The sequence below is a fragment of the Gorilla gorilla genome, chromosome 3, assembly GCF_029281585.2.
Source record: "Gorilla gorilla gorilla isolate KB3781 chromosome 3, NHGRI_mGorGor1-v2.1_pri, whole genome shotgun sequence".
Taxonomy (NCBI): domain Eukaryota; kingdom Metazoa; phylum Chordata; class Mammalia; order Primates; family Hominidae; genus Gorilla; species Gorilla gorilla.
In genome coordinates, this window is record NC_073227.2 from 68,209,570 (window position 1) to 68,229,152 (window position 19,583).

The 19,583-nt window shown below is 36.1% G+C and overlaps 1 long non-coding RNA gene across 1 annotated transcript in view; it reads left to right on the forward strand.

Annotated features, from left to right (window-relative positions):
• Window positions 1-19,583, forward strand: part of LOC134758248 (uncharacterized) — a 54,705-nt gene that overhangs the window by 14,927 nt on the left and 20,195 nt on the right. Inside the window, exon 2 of the long non-coding RNA XR_010133229.1 lies at window positions 17,208-17,368. This is a non-coding gene — a long non-coding RNA (uncharacterized lncRNA). The remainder of the gene's footprint in view (window positions 1-17,207; window positions 17,369-19,583) is intronic.

Sequence of the window (19,583 nt, forward strand, 5' to 3'; positions counted from 1 at the left end):
ATTCAAAATAGTAATCTAGCACAGCATCAATATTTTTGAAAGAATTATTTTGTCACATATCCTCAGAATAAGATGAGAACTGCAGTAACAGAAATATAAACTAAAATTATATTTGTGTGGATATATCTGATTGCCATTGCTGTATGACAAACCACCTCAGAACTCAATGGTGATCTAAGCTATGCTCAGCTGAGCAGCTTGGTCTCAGGCTGCAGCAACTGGGTGGCTCTGGTTCTCACTGCAGGTGCACGGGCTGCTAGCTAGCCATTGCATGTAATTTTGACAGCAACGTCGCATGTGCAAGAGAACAAGTGGAAACATGGAAGGCCTCTAAGGGCTAGGCTCAGAAATTGTACCTTGTCACATCCACCTTATTCCTTTGGCCAACCTCAGAGTCAAAGGTAAAAAGGATAAATATATACTTGACTCCAACCCAGAAGAAATGCAAATTCACGTGGCAAAAGGTATGAATAAAGAAGGAGAAAAACTGGCACAAATAAGGTGAACAACCACAATGGGAAGTACCTGTAAATTCTGACTACAGTATTCTCAGTTGGCTTATAGGGAAGGCTTTATCTTAGCAGGGAACCAGAGTTAATGAAGGTTATATGAGATGAAAATCACTGTTATGTTATTAGATGCACCTTAAAGCAAATACCTATCACAGATTGTGATTAGACATCACTCACGGTTTTCAGTGTAGCAGCATAATGTCTGAACTTGCAGTATCTGAAATGGGAAGGACTATAATTAAGGATGTGAGGGGTAGAGGAAGGTAGGTATTCTTGGAGTTGTGTATGGTATGATTAAAAGTAAAAAAGAATAATTGAGGGAATGGTCAGATGTAGAACAATTTGTTTAAGGAAGTAGTGGGAGATAGGGAGTTTAAGAATGTTTTTAAAAAGAATATTTAGTTTTAATTCAAAGTGTTCTGTGGAATCTTAAAGACTTTTGAGCAAGTGATTAAAATAGTCAAAATAGTGAAATGGGAGAAAAATAATCTTGCTGGGCATGTAGGACGGAAAGGAATGGGAGAGTCTCCAAGGCAAGGATTCTAGGTAGAAGGCTGTTCAAATAATTGAGGAAGATGTGGCCTTGAACTGGGTGAGAATAGTGGTGACCAAGGTAAAAAGATGATTAAGAGAAAGCAGTTAGAGTGGGATGGCATTGGGAACTTGCAAGGAAGGCAGAGAACTGGAAGACTTAAAGTTTTCAAATCTGTGTGACCAAAGAGACAATCATAAGTTTACTTATCAAAAATCAAGAGTAGGGCTTATTTTAGACATTTTTCTCAAAAGAAAAGATTGTGAGTGTCCTAAGGTGAAAGAATCTATGACCAGTTAAAAGAATTTAAAATACAAAGACCAATATAATTAGAGTTTAAGAAGTTAGGAGTTGAGAGAGTAAAATAGAGAAAGTGTTAACTGCCAAGACTGGAGAGGTAAGAAGTCACATAGTAAGAGCTTTTTAAGTCAGGTTAAATAATTGAAATTTTGTCTGAACAAGAGTAGGAAGTTTTAAACACAAGTAAAACATGATCTGCTTAACATTTTTGAAAGATCAGCCTGAAAGCTCAGTTGACACAGGTAAGAAAATTACTAATTAAACCTATTATATACATTGTACAGAGTCTTTCAGCAAAAACATTTCAACACTCAGAATATGTCAACATGCTTTCTTTATAACAAGATAACTAAAATGAGTTGAACCTATTTTTCTGAGTTACAGAAAAAGAAGGTAGAATCTCTATTTTTAAAATTAATTCATGCATTTTTTTGCATTGTAATACCATTAACTATTTGGGGACAGGTTAAATATGTCTATGATTTTGGAAATAGAAAATTTTAGTCTAAAAAATGCAAGTCCTTTTGGTTATCAAACTCAGACATTGAAATGAAAGTGCAGTTAGTTATGTCATTCTCCCCCTTTAAATTATGTATTCATCTCTTGAAACTGTTCACTATTGCCACAAGTAAATATATATTAAACTAATGATACTGCATTGGACACTGTATCTCATACCCTAAACCAGAAAGATATATGTCTAATCAATAACCAATGTTATTTCTTTAAATAAATAAAAATTTCTGACAAAAAAAATGCAGTGCAATTTGTGACAAAAATAAAGCAATAGCCAGGCATTCAGATATATCAAAAGTCATTTCCTAGCAGTGACAATATAGTTATCTAAGAAGGGAGATGTAAGAAAGTCTTAGAAGCTCTCATAATCTTACCTAATCAAAATGTATTGTATCTGGCCAGAACACGTTGGTTTTGGCATGCCAACAATACCAGTAACTTTGTTTTCAGGTTGGAAAAATGGGTATATTATTTTGGTTATAATTGAATATTCCTTTACTTATTGCTGCATAATTTCCCAGTTTTTCTTCTTACCTTGGAATTTTGACATAAAATCACAAATGTATAAAATATTCAGGTGATGTAAAAAAAGAACATTTTGATTAAGTATTGACTGCAAGAAAAGGAGAGTGAAATACATGGTGTACAATATCTCAGTTTTCAAAATTATCTAAACATATTTTGGATACAAAATTGACATTTAAATATATCATAACTTTGCATAATGTTTCTCACTAAAGATTTATCTCCTCCTGAGAATGATTACATATTGTGTAGATTCACATATTAATGTATTACTGATAGATTATTACTTTAAATATGCAATAGTGACTTTTTACTTAGCCTTTTAAACTAAACTTCTATAAAAATTTAAAGGCTTACATCACATTAACCAAAGTTGAATTTACTGTCATTAAATTAATTACTTAAAAGGAAGGAGCAAATATTCATTTTATACCAGTATGTCATTTTTTAAAGTATCAAAGTAAATATAGTAGTAAAATATACTTAAACTCTCTAAAGGGCAACCATTAGATGTAAAAATAAAAAGGGAGTAAGGAAAACGAAATAATAGTCATGGTATCCTTTTTTTTTTTAGTATCTTTTCTATGATATGGGTTGCGAATATTTTGATTCTTTACTTTTGTTTGTATTTTGATTTTATTTAAGAACATATTTTCTATGGAGACATTTTATGGTTCAATTGAATTCAACAATGATCTCTAGAGTTGCATGAGAATTTTGTGAAATGCTTAAAAATAAGTGCAAATAAAGTCTCCCATGTTTTCTTCTCGTGATTTCTTTTAAAAAATGATTCTTATTTTATATTAAGATATTTGGCTCATTGAAAACCTGTTAGGCTAATAATTAACATGAAAACCAAATTTTGTTTTCCTGTGTGCTATTTTTATTTTGTTCAGTAACTCTAATTAAATGACCCACTATAATCAATGCCACTTGTATTACATACTAATTCTTATATTTATGTAAATAGATTTTAAACTCTATTGTGTTTCTTTGATGTGATTTTTAATTTTTGAATCAGCAGTTGTGTTAGTCTGTTCTCATGCTGCTGATAAAGACATACCCGAGACTGAATAATTTATAAAGAAAAAAAGATTTAATGGACTCACAGTTCCACGTGTCTGGGGAGGCTTCACAATCATGGCAAAAGGCAAAAGTCACGTCTTACATGGCAGCAGGCAAGAGAGAATGAGAGTCAAGTGAAAGGGGTTTTTCTCATAAAACCATCAGATCTCCTGAGACTCATTCAATACCACAAGAACAATGCAAGGGAAACCACCCCTATGATTTAATTATCTCCCACCAGGTCCCTCCCACAACACGTGGGAATTATGGGAGCTAGAATTCAAGATGAGATTTGGGTGGGGACACGGACCAACAATATCAGCATTATAGCATTTTAGGTATTACAACTTTATAATTTATTTTAACATGTATTAAGAATAGTTTCCTACCTAAATCATTTAATTGACAAATGATGATAGTGAGTCAAGTTCAAAAGAGAAATGAGATACATGGGCATATCAAACAAGTTTTACCAAAGATAAAGATATCAGCTCAGCAATTTTGAGAGTAGAGAAATTAGAAACATTCTCAAGAAATAGAGGAAGCATTATCTTCTCGGTCTCCAGAACAGACACACAGTGGTAGATTATAAATATGAGACAGGGAGAGCCAAGTCAGAACTTCACGGCAAGCTCAACTGTCCTCTTTCTAGGTGCAGACTTAAAAGAATGACATGATAGCACTGTAGTCCTGCCTGGACACTTCCTAGAGACCACTCCCACTGGGCTGGGGTACATCTTAACCTAACCTTACACTTACACAGTGCACTGCATGACTCCAACTAGAATGTGCATGGCATGAGGTGAATCCTGGAGATATAGAGCAATTGTTTTATATTCCCAGGTTTAAGAGCTGAGCCTGATATAGAATAGGAATATAATAAACAATTGCTGAATGAAGAATGCGTAGATGGAAAGAATTCTAGGATAAAGCACACAACATACTTCAAGTGGAAATAGCTCTTTATGTATCACCATCAATGTCTTGAGATAACTCAGCTTGGCAGAACTTACAATTGTAGGAATGGAACAGGGGTCAGTTTTGTCACTGGGAGTTATACTACTCAGCTCTCAGACAAACTATAATGCCTATTATATATTATCTGCATTACTCTCCATTTTCAGAAATTCATTGGTTATATACACAGTTGTTCTCTTTTAATAAGTCTTTAAAAGTGAGAAAATCTGACAAAAATAAGACAGTATCTGGAGGGTATGCAGTTAAAATAATATATTATTTGGAGAGAAGTGACATATTTATATTTAGCTGCCCAATTTCATAGTAAATTATGTCTTTCTATTATTTAAAGCCCTCTTCTACAACCCTACATAGCTTTATAATTTGTTTTCTCACATGGATCTTCCACAGTTTGTGTTAAGTTTATTTCTAAGTATTTTACACATTATATGCCTAATGCAAATGAGTTGTGTTCTTTAATTTGATTTTCTCATTGAAATTTTTGGTATATTGGAAGAGAAATACTTTTACATATAAATAATGGATGCAGCTACATTACTGAATGTTCCTATTAGCAATAATAATATTCCATTTCATTGTCTTGGGTTGTATGATTATGTCATCTGCAATGATAAATTTTTATTTTCTCCTTCATTTACTTTCGTATTTTATTATTTTTTCATAGCTTGTAGCACTAGTAAATCTAGAACAATTTTAAATTAATTAATTAAACTAAAATTTAATTAAACATGTTTGATCATCTTGATTATGAAATGCTGGTATTTAATTACAAGACCTAATGCTAAATATATGTGTAATCACATTAAAAAGCTATCCATATATTCCTGTTTATTAAGGATTTTTAAATTTAAAATAGCTTTAAAATCTGTATGTATCTAAAACAGCTAAAAAATATTTACCAAATGTAAGTTTAGCATTTCTGGCAATCATATGATTTTTTAATTTTATTTAATATCATGACTAACAGATTTTCTGTTATTAAAACATGATTACATGCCTGTTTAAACAAGAATTACTAATGTTGTGTATCATAATATTATACAGTATTATTGTACGGTATATTTTGGTATACCGTAGTAACATGAGTACATGAGTGAATAGTTCTGTTTTGTTTTGTTTTTGAGACAGGGTATTACTCTGTCACCCAAGCTGGAGTGCAGTGGCATGATCACGGCTCACTGCAGCCTTGACATCCAGAGGCTCAGGTGGTGATCCTCCTGCCTCAGCCCCCCAAATAGCTGGGACCACAGGCGCACACTGTCACCATGCCCGGCTAATTTTTGTATTTTTAGTAGCGACAGGGTCTCAAATTCCTGAGCTCAAGTGATCCACCTGCCGAAGCCTCCCAAAGTGCTGGGATTACAACTTAAGCCACCGTGCCCGGCTCATATTTTATTAAAGAAATTTTCATAAGTGCAATTGCTCTGTAGTTATTTATATGGGAGGATGTATGTATCTGTGTAGATATAAACACATGCTGATACTGTTCCAGTCTTGAAAATGTGTCTCTGAAATCTTTGACATTAGGATTGTAATTAACGCATGGCCCCAGTTGCCACATTCACACATCCATCATTTGCTCCTGTGCCAAGCATCTTGTGGGCTGCTCCCAACTAATAACGAGTGTGACCCAGATAGTATGATTTTCGCTTAGACTCCCCATGGGCCTTGCTGAATTTCCTTACAACTGTGCTGAAATTTAAGACTCATCCCCCAAACAGTTTTTTCCTTCCTTCTCTTCTTCCTAAGGATCAGACACACATGACAGTCTGATGGCTCTACCAGCCTCCCTTGTCTCACTTCCCATACTCTTTCATGGTCATTTCCCTTAATAAATCACTTCCTTGTCTGATGTTATCTTGTCTACTCTTCAGAAGACTTAAACTATCATGTTCATGTGTACCCAAAGATGTCAGAGAAAACAAGCAGTTAGATGGGGATTTTGGACCAACCCACAGGGCCAATAAACTATAACATGTAATTAGGGGCTGAGTGGGAGCCACTAATTAAGAATTAAGTGGCATGTACCATCAGGACTCAAGGAAGTATTTCTAGGAGTGAATATATTTTTTTATTAAAGTTCCAAAGAATTTATTATCAAAACTAAAAACAAAACTCCAGTTGTACATAAAGTAACAAACCTTTACAACAGCTGTTGAGGGAAAGTGGTGATGCAAATTTACAAACATTGTTGAAGGCCAAGAGGAAGGGCAAAGGAGAGTTCCAGTTGGAATATCAATTACGTTCATGCAGCTTACTCTTGAATTAAACACTCATGACCCATTGAATGAAATCATCACATGGGAAATTCACAATGCCTTGCTGAGCAGTATGCCGTCTTCAAAAGCTATCTTTCAGAGCCCTAAGTTTGACACAGCAGGTGATGTATTCATCGATGATGATCTTTCCATTGGTGGTGTATCATTTTCCAATTGAATTCGCTGTCTCGGGACTCAGTCTAAATCCCGTTGTCATCAGGGCCTTCTGCAATTCTTGTGGATCCACCATTCCACTCCTATAGGTGTCAAAACTGATGAAGCGTTCTCTCCAGCCAACAGCCAGAAGGTCTCTGTTGTAGCTTTTATAGAGGCCTTTATCTCCTCAGTTAGAAGGACAGACTCAGTTGACACACAGGCCAATGATCTATTTGTTAGCATTCCAAAGCTCCACACATTTAAATTTCAAACAAGGCAGGCCTGTTATACAAAGGTTGGGACTCTGGTGAAGAAACCGCAGGACCCTGGACATGAGAAGAGGTCATCTGCATGGATTTCCCTTTAGATGTTGACTCTACAGTGTTACGTCTCAAACTCTTGAGGCTTGCAGAGCTAGCACCTCTACCCTAGTAAGACGTAGCATTTCCACAGTTCTGGAAGACACTACAGAGGCCTCTCTCCTAGAATGCTGCAGGTGGCCCCTCAGAAGCTGCCTCTACCTTCTTTCTTAGCTGTCAGACCAATAACAATAATTAAATACCAGGAGAAGGCCGGGCGCAGTGGCTCAGGCCTGTAATCCCAGCACTTTGGGAGGCCGAGGAGGGCGGGTCACGAGGTCAGGAGATCGAGACCATCCTGACTAACACGGTGAAACCCCATCTCTACTAAAAATAGAAAAAATTAACCGTGTGTGGTGGCGGGCGCCTGTAGTCCTAGCTACTCAGGAGGCTGAGGCAGGAGAATGGCGTGAACCCGGGAGGCGGAGCTTGCAATGAGCTGAGATCGCGCCACTGCACTCCAGCCTGGGCAACAGAGCAAGACACCACCTAAACAAAACAAAACAAAACAAAAAAACAGCAGAAAGTGGCTGGGGGTATTCTGTGACTGATAAGAAGGGAAATAGCCTATATACCAACAATAATTGTAAGAATTAAGTGGCTTGTAGCAGCAGGACCCAAGGAAGTATTTCTAGGAGTAAATTTTTAGAGTGCTTGATCAAGCTGTTTGGAATATCAGACTGGATAAGGGTTCATGATTGGGGTATTTTCTTAGGACATGGAATTTAACAGCCCAGCAAGGATATCAGGGGATGGGCCTAACTCACTGATGGAATGACTCTTAGAAACACAGAAAAAGTGATAGACAACATTCAGAAAACCTTGAATATTCGAGTTGCCCTGGAAAATGGTAGAGAAAAAGCCTGACCGTTGAACAGACTGAATGGATCCTAAAAAGTGGTTGTAGAGTATCTCAGATTCCACCACACAGTAGCCCCTATGATAGCTGCTTTGCTAATGTAGTATCATCACTAGAACACATTAATTTGACTTTAGAGAAATGGTATGTGGCCATTGATTTAGTGAATGCATTCTTTTCCATTCCAATTGGAAGAGAGGGTCTGAAAAACTTTGTATTTAATATGTCAGCAAACAATATTCATTTACAGATTTGTCTTAGGGCTTTTTAAGTCTCCTGCCCTGTAGTCATAATACACTATGAAGAGACCTAGACAATCTGAACATTCAAGGAAACATCACGCTGACTCGTTGCATCAGTGATATCACACTCAATGATAAAATGAGGAAGAGGCATCTAGGATGTTGCAAGTTTAAAAGACAAACACACACTAGAGGGTACAAGGTAAATTTTATGAATGCTCAAGACCTACCACTTCTGTGAATGTTTTAGAGGTTCAATCATCAGGTTCATGCCAAAGTAAAAGTTTCTGCGACATTCATTCCCTACCATCATTAGGGAAGCACAACAGTCTTTGACTTCCGAAGTTAACAGATTTTATATTTATACATATTAAGCATGACCATGTATTGGGCTACTTTGAGTCAGTCCCAGAGGATAGGACTGTGCAACAAATTCAGACTGTGTGACAAACAGCTTTATTGCTTGAGTTATACAATCTAGCAGTCCCTTTGGTGGTGATAGTAGTGGGAAAAGATGCCTTATGGTCCTATGGCATTCCTGAACACATGTACCCTCCCACAGCTGGACCAGGAAGAAATTGAGTCCTTGAATAGACCAATAATGAGTTCAAAAATTGAGGCAGTAATAAATACCCTACCAACCAAAGAAAGCCCACGACCAGACAGATTCACAGCTGAATACTGCCAGAGGTACAAAGAACAGCTAGCACCATTTCTCCTGAAACTTTTCCAAAAAATTGAAAAGGAGAGACTACTCCCTCACTCATTCTATAATGCCAGCATCATCCTGATACCAAAACCTGGCAGAGATGCAACAAAAAAGAAAATTTCAGGCCAATATCCTTGATGAACCTCAATGCAAAAATCCTCAACAAAAATACTGTCAAACAAAATCCAGCAGCATATCAAAAAGCTTATCCATCACGATCAAGTAGGCTTCATCCCCTGGATGCAAGGTTGGTTCAACATATACAAATCAATAAATGTGATTCATTACATAAACAGGACTAAAGACAAAAACCACATGACTATTTCAATAAATGCAGAAAAGGCCTTCGATAAAATTCAACAATCTTTCATGTTAGACAGTCACAATAAACAAGGTATTGAGGCAACGTACCTCAAAATAATAAGAGCCATCTATGACAAACCCACAACCAATATCATACTGAATGGGCAAAAGCTGAAAGCATTTCCCTTGAAAACTAGCAAAAGACAAGGTTGCCGTGTCTCACCACTCCTATTCAACATAATATTAAAACTTTCTGGCCAGGGAAATTAGCCAAGAGAAAGAAATAAGGGGTATTCAAATAGGAAGACAGGAAGTCAACTACCTTTGTTTGCAGATGACATGATCCTACATCAAGAAAATCCATCACATCAGTCCAAAAGCTTCTTAAGCTGTTAAGCAACTTCAGCAAAGTCTCAGGATACAAAATCAATGTGCAAAAATCACTAGCATTCGTATACACCAACAACAGGCAAGCTGAGATCCAAATCACAAATAAACTCCTATTCACAATTGCCACAAAAGGAATAAAATACATAGAAATACAGCAAACAAGGGAAGTGAAGGACCTCTTCGAGAAGAACTACAATCCACTGTTCAAAGAAATCAGAGAGGACACAGACAAAGGGAAAAATATTCCATACTCACAGATAAGAAGAATCAATATTGTGAAAAATGACCATACTGCCCAAAGCAATTTATAGATTAAATGTTATTTCATTAAATTACCATTGACATTCTTTGAAGAATTAGAAAAACAATTTTAAAATTCACATGAAACCTCAAAAGAGACCAAATATCCAAGGCAATTCTAAACAAAAAGAACAAAACTGGAAGCATCATGTTACCTGACTTCAAACTATACTACAGGGCTACGGTAACCAAAACAGCATGGTACTCATACAAGAACAGATACATAGACCAACAGAACAGAACAGAGAACCCAGAAATACAACCACACACCTACAACCATCTGATCTTCAACAAACCTGACAAAAACAAAAAATGGGGAAAACATTGCCTATCTGATATAAAGTATTTCATCTAAATTCTGATGATTTGGTTTGTATTGGAATGTCTGTTTTTAATAAGTTTTGCATTTATCTTTTTCTTTCTTCTTTCTTTTTTTTTGAGACAGAGTCTTGCTCTCTTACCCAGGCTGGAGTGCGGTGTGCAGTGGCGCGATCTCAGCTCACTGCAACCTCCACCTCCTGGGTTCAAGAGATTCTCCAGCCTTAGCCTCCCAAGTAGCTGGGATTACAGGCATGTGCTTAGCATTAAGCCTAGTTAATTTTTGTATTTTTAGTAGAGACGGGGTTTCGCCATGTTGCCCAGGCTGGTCTCGAACTCCTGAGCTCAAAGTGGTCTGCTCACCTCAGCCTCTCAAAGTGCTGGGATTACAGGCGTGAGCCACCACACCTGGCCCATTCTTATCTTTTATTAAATATACCACACTTTCTTTCTCTGAACATTTTTTTAGATATGGTGGTAATCATATTCTAGTATGTGAAAGTTGCTGTATAGAAGTCTGAAGCTAATTTGAAGTCTTTCCCTTTGGAGGTGACTTGATATTTTGCCAGAGTGGAGAGCTCATTTATTTTTTTGAGATACAATCGTAATGTACCATGTTACGTATATATTTTGTGTGGCTTCCTTTTTACTACTTCTTATCATTGAATCCATTTAATTATACAAGAAAAAAGAGATTTTTGAGGCAGGAGTTACATCTGAGTTTGGAAAGTATCCTGAATTCACAGAGAAGACCCTTAACTACTGACTCGTGTGTGTTGGTCTAAGCCTACCTCTTGCTTATCAATAGCTTCCTGGCCCCACATTTTCCTGGGTTTCTACAGCTCTTCCTTCAATTATCTGAACAGTCCCAAGATTCTTCACATGAAACTGGAGCTTATTTATTTTCTTTCTTCCTTAATTAGAATGAGCTGGATTTCTGTTACTTGAACTGAAAGGAAACTAACACACGTTTTAAAGTAGACAACATAGATATTTGCGGGTAACAAAAGTAAAGATTCAAACATCTTAGCTGCTCCTTCAGAACAGTAAAACAAAGGCTTCAGACCTTTGAATACTGGCATGATTTCTTATCCTGTATGTTGTAGCATAACTTAAGCACTGAATGTATCCCCAAGTTCATATATACCTACCTGATCCTCAGAAAATTAATTAAGTATGTAAGTTTCTGTCCCTCACTCAGCCTTGGTTATCTAATATGTGACATGAGTTGGAGAGTATGGTAATAATCATCTCAAGGTACAGACATAAGAATTAAAAGCAATGCACATACAATATCTGATTCAATGCATGGCATATTGTACATAGACAATAAGCAATATTGATTAATGGTAAAATGGTATTAACCATATTATTAATGAATAAATAAATTGAATTTAAATGGCAGCCGCTTCCTGAGCTGTGAAAATTTCATAAACTGATTAAATTTCTTAAATGATTAAACTAAAAATCATATTATCAAGTCATCTAATAAGAACTGCACATGTCGAAAAAAAATTTTGTAACAAAACAAGATACGAGATGAGAGTTTAAAATATTCAAAATTTGGATCTTGATGGCTCTCACAGATGATTACTTCTATTAACTTCTGAAAAAATGTTTTCATATATCATAGTGCCAGTGGACTCTAGCAAACAGAAGCTCTATGATATTATACAAAAGTCACAACTATGATATGTGGATAAAACCCAAGAGATGCAATGAGGCAGAAACAGGAGCTGTTGGCAGGTGTCTCACTCTGCCCCAAAATATCTCGATTCGGAATCATTGCAGTGATAGTTAACACACCAAATCTATGCAGAATTTTGAACTTTATTGTACTCTAATCACAAAAACTAAGTTAATTGACTTCACCTATTAATTTTAGATTGAAAGAATATCAGAACGTCTATGTCAGGAAATGCTATTGTTTCTAGAGTTAGTTAAAACAATATGATAAAATTTCTTATTTTGACCAGACTTCCCAAATTAGTCAAAAAGGGACATTGGAGATAATTACTTCCACTCTCCCAGTCTCATTTTTCATTATTCTGAATCTGGCCTAATGCTGATTTAAAAATATGTCAGAAAATAAGGACGAAATTATATTCCCCAGAAATGTCTTCTAATTCTTTATAACTCACTATTAACATAAATGAACATAAATGAGTTAATATAAAAGTAAGTGTCTCAGAAAGGCATGGTTTCAGCCAGTGTCATTTTTTCTATACTACTATGTTTTGTTTTATACCAATAAAGGGCAAACCACATAAAGATATTTTTCTAATCCCATTTTCATGATTTTTGTTTCCTTTTCATTTTTTTATTGAAGGAGATATTTTGCATTACAAATAAAAGTGTCAATTATGTCTAAATGTAAATAAAGATAAAGTTTAAAGATTGTATTGGTGACCCCAGAGTAGAAGTAGCTATTGGAAGCCTGTGCCAGCACATACTATTTTGTGTGCTGGAATGAAAACCCAAAAGCTGAAGCCAAACTCAGACGGCCTAAGGGCTGGCATGATAAAATGACAGTGAGCTTGTTTGAAAAATACTATCAATTATCAATAAAACCTGAGTGGCTCCCTGTGGTACAAAGCATTAGTTAAAACAAAAAAAATACACTTGAAACAAGACATTATCTTTATAGGTCTCTGATAGATTTAAACATTACATTGAACACGACCAAAATATCCAACCCTCTTCATTGACTTCCTTCCCATTTTGCTGTGAAAATGATTTTCCAGTTAGGCTTCCTCTGCCAGTGCAACAGAAGCTCATTTAAAATCATTCTTATGTGTAGAAGACACATTGCTTTATCGTTTATGAGTTACTTCTTGATCACCATCTATTCCTGAAAAAATGGATCAATCAGTGCCTAAAGTGTAATATTATTATTCATGAAAACTATTTTCATTACATTCATTAAAATACATCCCATTATTAAATTCTTACATCAAGATGGCACATATTAATACCATTTTTATTTTATAACAAAATGTATTGTTCAAAGTCACACCAATGTTGGTAATGGAGAAGGAAATTATATAAAACCAGATCTTCTAACTTCATGACATTTTCAATAACTTAAAATTCTTCTGGATACAATAGTCATCTAATTCCCTTTTACAACAGTACATGTGAACACTGGTCATTGCTCTTCATGAAAACAAAAAGCAAGGTGGCATATTATTAAAAAAAAAAAAAACCTTAGCTTTGAAGTCAGACAAAATTGAGTCCAAAATATACCCATGCCACTTACTTGTATGGCTTTGAACAGAATACACAACTTAAACCCTATCACTCTCAGCTTCCTTACCTGTAAATAGAGATGCAAAGTACCTTATAGAGAGGCTGATTTACTAGATAATAATCATCAAGCAGCTAGCATATAAATTATTTAAAAATATTAATTATACACCTTTCCTTTGTATAAGTTTATTTTGATATTGAAAAGTTTTAAATTAAAATAATGGTTAAATTCAAATATATTTTTTTCAATTTCATTCTCATTAATTTTTCAAGTAAAACAAATAAGAGCCAAGAAAAAAAAGCCTTCAAAAATAGAACATAGAAAAGAAATGTGTGAACACCAGGAAATTCCTTTAAGTATAGCTAAAGAATAAAACCCCCTCGTTCAGGGATAGGTTTCATTTGACTTTTGAGGATGCAGATCTGATAGACTATTTCATTTAATTGGAAAAGAGCCACTCAATGGCTTTTCTCAAGAAGGAATATGTTTTATTTGACCATTGAAGATGCAGATCTGATGGGCTACTTTGTTTAATTGGGAAAGAGTCACTCAATGGATTTTCTCAACAACTTCTAGTTTATATCATTAAAATTGAATTATAAAATGAGGGGAAGATCAGTGTGTGGAAATCCCATGTTACATAAACATCTTGAACTGTTTTTTTTTTTCACATGAAGCAAATTTGGTCAGTATCATCTCACACACAGAATTTGTTTTTACAGTTCAGGGCAAGTTCTGTAGAACAGCCAGATAACAGGAACGATTGTACTAGGGAAGACCAAGTGAGGGAATACAGGACAGTATACCAAGGAGAAATTAGAGCAAGGACTTTACACACCTTAACTGCTTAGAGTGGAATGTTAACCTGGGATGAAGCTAAACAACGTGGTACCCAAAAATGTGCTAAGGAAATGTCAGCACATGGTTTCCAGCAAAAGGAGACATTTAGATTTCTAGGAAAGGACAGGAATATGGTTTGGATGTGTGTTCCTACCAAATCTCATGTTGAGTTTTCATCCCCAGTGTTGGAGGTGGGGCCTGGTGGAAGGTGATTGGATCACGGGGGCAGAAGTCTCATGAATGGGTTAGCACCATCCCCTCAGTGCTGTTTTAAAATTGTGTAGCACCTTCCCCGTCTTCCTCCTACTTGTCTTACTATGTAAGACAAGTCTGCTTCCCCTTCGCCTTCCTCCATGTTTGTAAGACTCCTGAGGCCTTTTCAGAAGCTGAGCCGATGGCCAGGCTGCTTTCCATAGAGCCTGGGGAACTGTGAGTCAACTAAACCCCTTTCCTTTATAAATTACCCAATCGCAGGTATTTCTTTATAGCAATATGAGAACAGACTAATACAGACAGTAAGATTTCAGGTCTAAGTTACTGGACCTCATCTTCCCTGCCTATTGTAGCCACCCTTCCTTAATTCCAAAACCCAAGGCTACCAGTGTCTAAATCTTTAGAAAATGTTTTCTGGAAACCAGTTTACTTTCCACCTTTCTTTGCTTATTCAGAAAGTGCTACAGGTTACTCAGTTATCATCTCTTTGGTTGACTACTGACTTCCAAAAATATATCACTGTTGTCTTACATTCTTTTCTTTCTGTCTAATTATTCATTAGATGCTTATTTTGCACTTCTTATTTACAAAACGCTGTTCATATACAGGTCTCAATGTTAAAGTGTTAACCCATGTAAAAAAGCTAAGGCAGTGAAGTCCACCTTGGTACAAATTTCAAAAATGTTATAAACTATATACTATTTACCAAAAAAGGTAGTAAATGAATATACAAGAGGGGAGATTACTTCTGGTGAGGGTATTGGGAATAAAAATTTGCAAAACAAATGTGGTATTTGAACAGCAAAAGGAAAAACACACAGTATAGGATTTCTACATGATAATTAGTGTCTGCTCTGATATACTTCCCCCCACCTAGTCTGCATTTAGCACCTGATAACGTTTGCTGTAGCATAATGAATGTGAACACGTTTACTTTTTGGAACCCAAACTATATCCAACTATAAAACTATATCAAAACTGTATCAAACTATAGCTTTGTTACTAGTTTATATGATCTTTCACATCTTCCTGGAGCTCTAGGTGCCAGGGTTTCTATTCTTGTAAAGTGAAGCTAAAATAATATTCATGTAACAGTGTTGTCATGAGTATTAAATTTGTTAATATATGTAAAAGTACTTAGAATCGGGCCTGGCATATAGTAAACTGTCATTACATGTTACAGATCTTTAGAATTCAAAATTATATTACCTATTGCAGTTTTCTCTGTTCTTCTTTGAAGCTTCCATCTCTAACTCAACAGTCTCCCTTTGTTCTGGCAAAATCTGGCCCAGATATTTTCTGTTATCTATATCTCCTTTTGCTTGCCCTATAATTTTAGGCTCCAGAAACATTTGCAGCAATAAGCAATATTCTATCTTGTTAACTGTCCCGATATTCTATCTTGTTAACTGTCTTTTTTTGGCCCTGGTGCTTTCAAGTCCTGGAATGGTTATCTCTGCTCTTTCCTGGGTGATAAATTCAACCTCCAAATTTTACTCCAGCCGTGATATAGTCTGTGAAGTCTTCACTTACTCATCTTTTCTCCAGATTTGATTTCTCCCTGTCCTGTGCTTTGTTGAATTGCATGGAAGGTAATATAATTTTATGGATTGATTTGTAGTGACATGAACAAAAGAGCTTTCTAATCTTAAAATATAAAAAAATAGAATAATTGAATTTCTGAGAAAGAAAGGATGTGGGAGAATTTTGTCTAATCCTCTGCTTTTACATCCAAAAATACCATGTAGCTTGCTCAATGGAAAAAGAATGGTAATAACAAGTAAGACACATTGAGTACTATGCTCCATGCACTTTCCTAAGCACTTTATGTGCTTAACTCAGGGGTCCCCATCCCCCAAGCCACAGACTGGTGCTGGTCAGTTGCTTACTAGGAACTAGGCCTCACAGCAGGAGGTGAGCGGTGATTGAGCTAGGAAAGCTTCACTTGTACAACCGCTCCCCACCGCTTGCATTACCATCTGAACTCCACTTGCGTTACCTTCCAAACTCCACCTCCAGTCAGATCAGTGGCAGCATTGGAGTCTTATAGGAACTCGAAATGTTTTGTGAACTGCACATGCAAGAGCTCTAGGTTGTGCTCTCCTTATGAGAATCTAATACCTGATGAGCTATCACTGTCTTCCATCATCCCCAGATGGGACTGTCTAGTTGCATGAAAACAAGCTCAGGGATCCCATCCATTCTACATTATGGTGAGTTGTATAATTATTTCACTATATATTACAGTATAATAAGAATAATAAAATGCACAATAAGTGTAATGCTCTGAATCATTTGGAAACCAACCCCCCCATGCCAGTCTGTGGAAAAATTTTATTCCACTAAACCAGTCCCTGGTGCTGAAAACGTTGGAGACCACTGCCTTAACTTATTTAATTTTCTTAATAACTCTCTGAAGTAGATATCATTACCATATCTTTTTTACAGTTGTTATGCCTTCCCAAATGCCACTCACCCCAAGAGAAAAAGGAGATATAAAGGATATATTAGTTTGTTATGGCTGCTTTAACAAAGTACCAAAAACTGAATGTCTTAAACAGCAGAAATTTACTGTCTTGCAGTTCTGGAAGCTGGACATTTGAGACAAAGGTGCAGCAGGGTTGGCTCCTTACAAGGACTATGAAGGGGAAATTCATGCCTCTCTCCTAGATTCGTTGGCTTCTTCTGCATCATTCCAATCTCTGCCTTCCTCTTCACAGGGTGTTCTTCCAGTTTGGATGTGGTAAGGAAAAATACAAATTTAAAATAAGAAATTTATTCTACATGTTGAAATAAAGTAAGAGATTTCCCTCCCTTCCTGTTTGTTAGAGCATTGGCCTTAGAAAACTTTTCATTTATCCTCTTTTTGAAGTGCATATAAATCCTTTTAAAAACTATATAGGCATTTTCTCAGCTCTACTGACTCAGCAATATCTTTATTAAGGATATCGGAGCCATCCCTCTGAAATGTAAATATAAAGGAAGATAGCACCCCTATCTCCCAGTTTCTGTGAGAGGGTAAGGGCTTAACTTCAGTGAGTACCTTGCTCCAGGTTGCAAAACTACCTTCTGCCATAAAGACATGAGAAATTTGTTTTTTCCACAGATAAAACCAATTAGTTAACAGAGATGGTTATCCCAATTACCAGGTAAAATAGAATTAATTATATATCACAAACGGTATTGTCAAGTTCTCTTGAGCACTAGTTACTGTTTACCTTAAGAACATACATGTGAAGCCGGGCGCAGTGGCTCACTCCTGTAATCCCAGCACTTTGGGAGGCTGAGGTGGGCAGATCACGAGGTCAGGAGTTCGAGACCAGCCTGGCCAATATGGTGAAACCCCATCTCTACTATAAATACAAAAATTAGCCGGGCGTGGTGGTGCGTGCCTGTAGTCCTAGCTACTCAGGAGGCTGAAGCAGGAGAATCACTTGAACCCGGGAGGTGGAGGTTGCAGTGAGCTGAGATCATGCCACTGTACTCTAGCCGGGGCAACAGAGTGAGACGCTGTCTCAAAAAAAGAACATATATGTGAAAGGGTAAGATTTCTTTCTGTCTTTGAAATGTATTAGCAGATTACCTGTTACGTGCATCATATTCTGGCTAAATGCTTATTCAATAATAAAATTGTTTCCTTTCTCTACTGCCTTTGTGAAGAGGTTTTCCAAATTGGAAGATTATATTTTAAGTTATGTTTTCCAATAGTGTGTCTATATTCAAATTTCCCATTTTTATAAGGGCAGAATTCATATTAGGGCCCACCCTAATCACTTAATCTTAACTTTTGACATCTTTACTAACCCTGTTTCTAAAGTCACATTGTGTAGTACTGGGGGTTAAAACTACCGCATATGATTGGGAGAGTAGGGAGATTCCAACCATATTGGGAGAGTAGGGGGATTCCAAAAAAAAAAAAGACTAATTTGTCCCATGCCCAATTAGTAAGAGAAAAAACAACCAGAGTACATGAACCATGCCCTCATATTTTATGTCATGCTTCTAAACACTATACATGGTTATTTCAAGTACTTTTTTCACTACATAGGAACCCTAAAGTAAATAACCAAATTTCACATAATGCTAGACTCACTTAAAAATAAACTGCAACTCCTGGCTAAAGCATCCCTAATTGTTATTTTTCTAAGGAAGAAATTCTATTCACCTCTCATGCTTTTACTCTCAGATCTAGGAAGAACTATATTATTAAGAGAAGTAGTTTCAAACACAAAAAACCGTTTTAGATCTTTAACATGAATTTAAAATGACATTACATGAAAGTACTTTCTGAAACAGAAAGTGGTTATTTTTTTCCAGAAAAATAACTACCTGGCACATTGCATATAGATTCATAATCTTGTGATTATACATGCAACTTTTACTAGCCTGAAACTTTAATAGGAAGAAGGAAACAAAGACAGTGTGTCCCTAATTCCTAGTCACAGCCTCTCTTTCAAGTCCAGGGATCTTCTGCTTTTTCTTCTTTAATTTTGTAAAAGTCCTGCAAATTCTTTCATTGCAGCATCTCTGCCATACAAAACCATCTGAACATGGATTATTTCTAATTCTTAATAGGACTTCCAAGTGAAAAAAATGTGTTTATGGCTTTTATTGTTCTATTTCATCTATTCTCAGGCCGGACTTCACTGCTGGTTTCTTCTTTATTGGTGCAGGAGAAGTTTATTGCATAATTCATAGCCCATTAATGATCTGGCAACCAACAAAACTCTTAAGGCACTGCAAAAATAGCCATGCCCACTAAACAGAGAGATTAAGTGTGCTTGGATGCTGTGAACAACCATTCAGGGAAAGCAAGTAAATTGAAGGGGAACATTCTTAGACAAAGACACTAAATGTACATTTCCATCTTCTTTTTCAAAGAGAATTTTATTTTAAGTATTTTCTCAGGGGAAATCTGAAAAGCACTGATATTCCTCAGGCATTACATGAGCACAGAA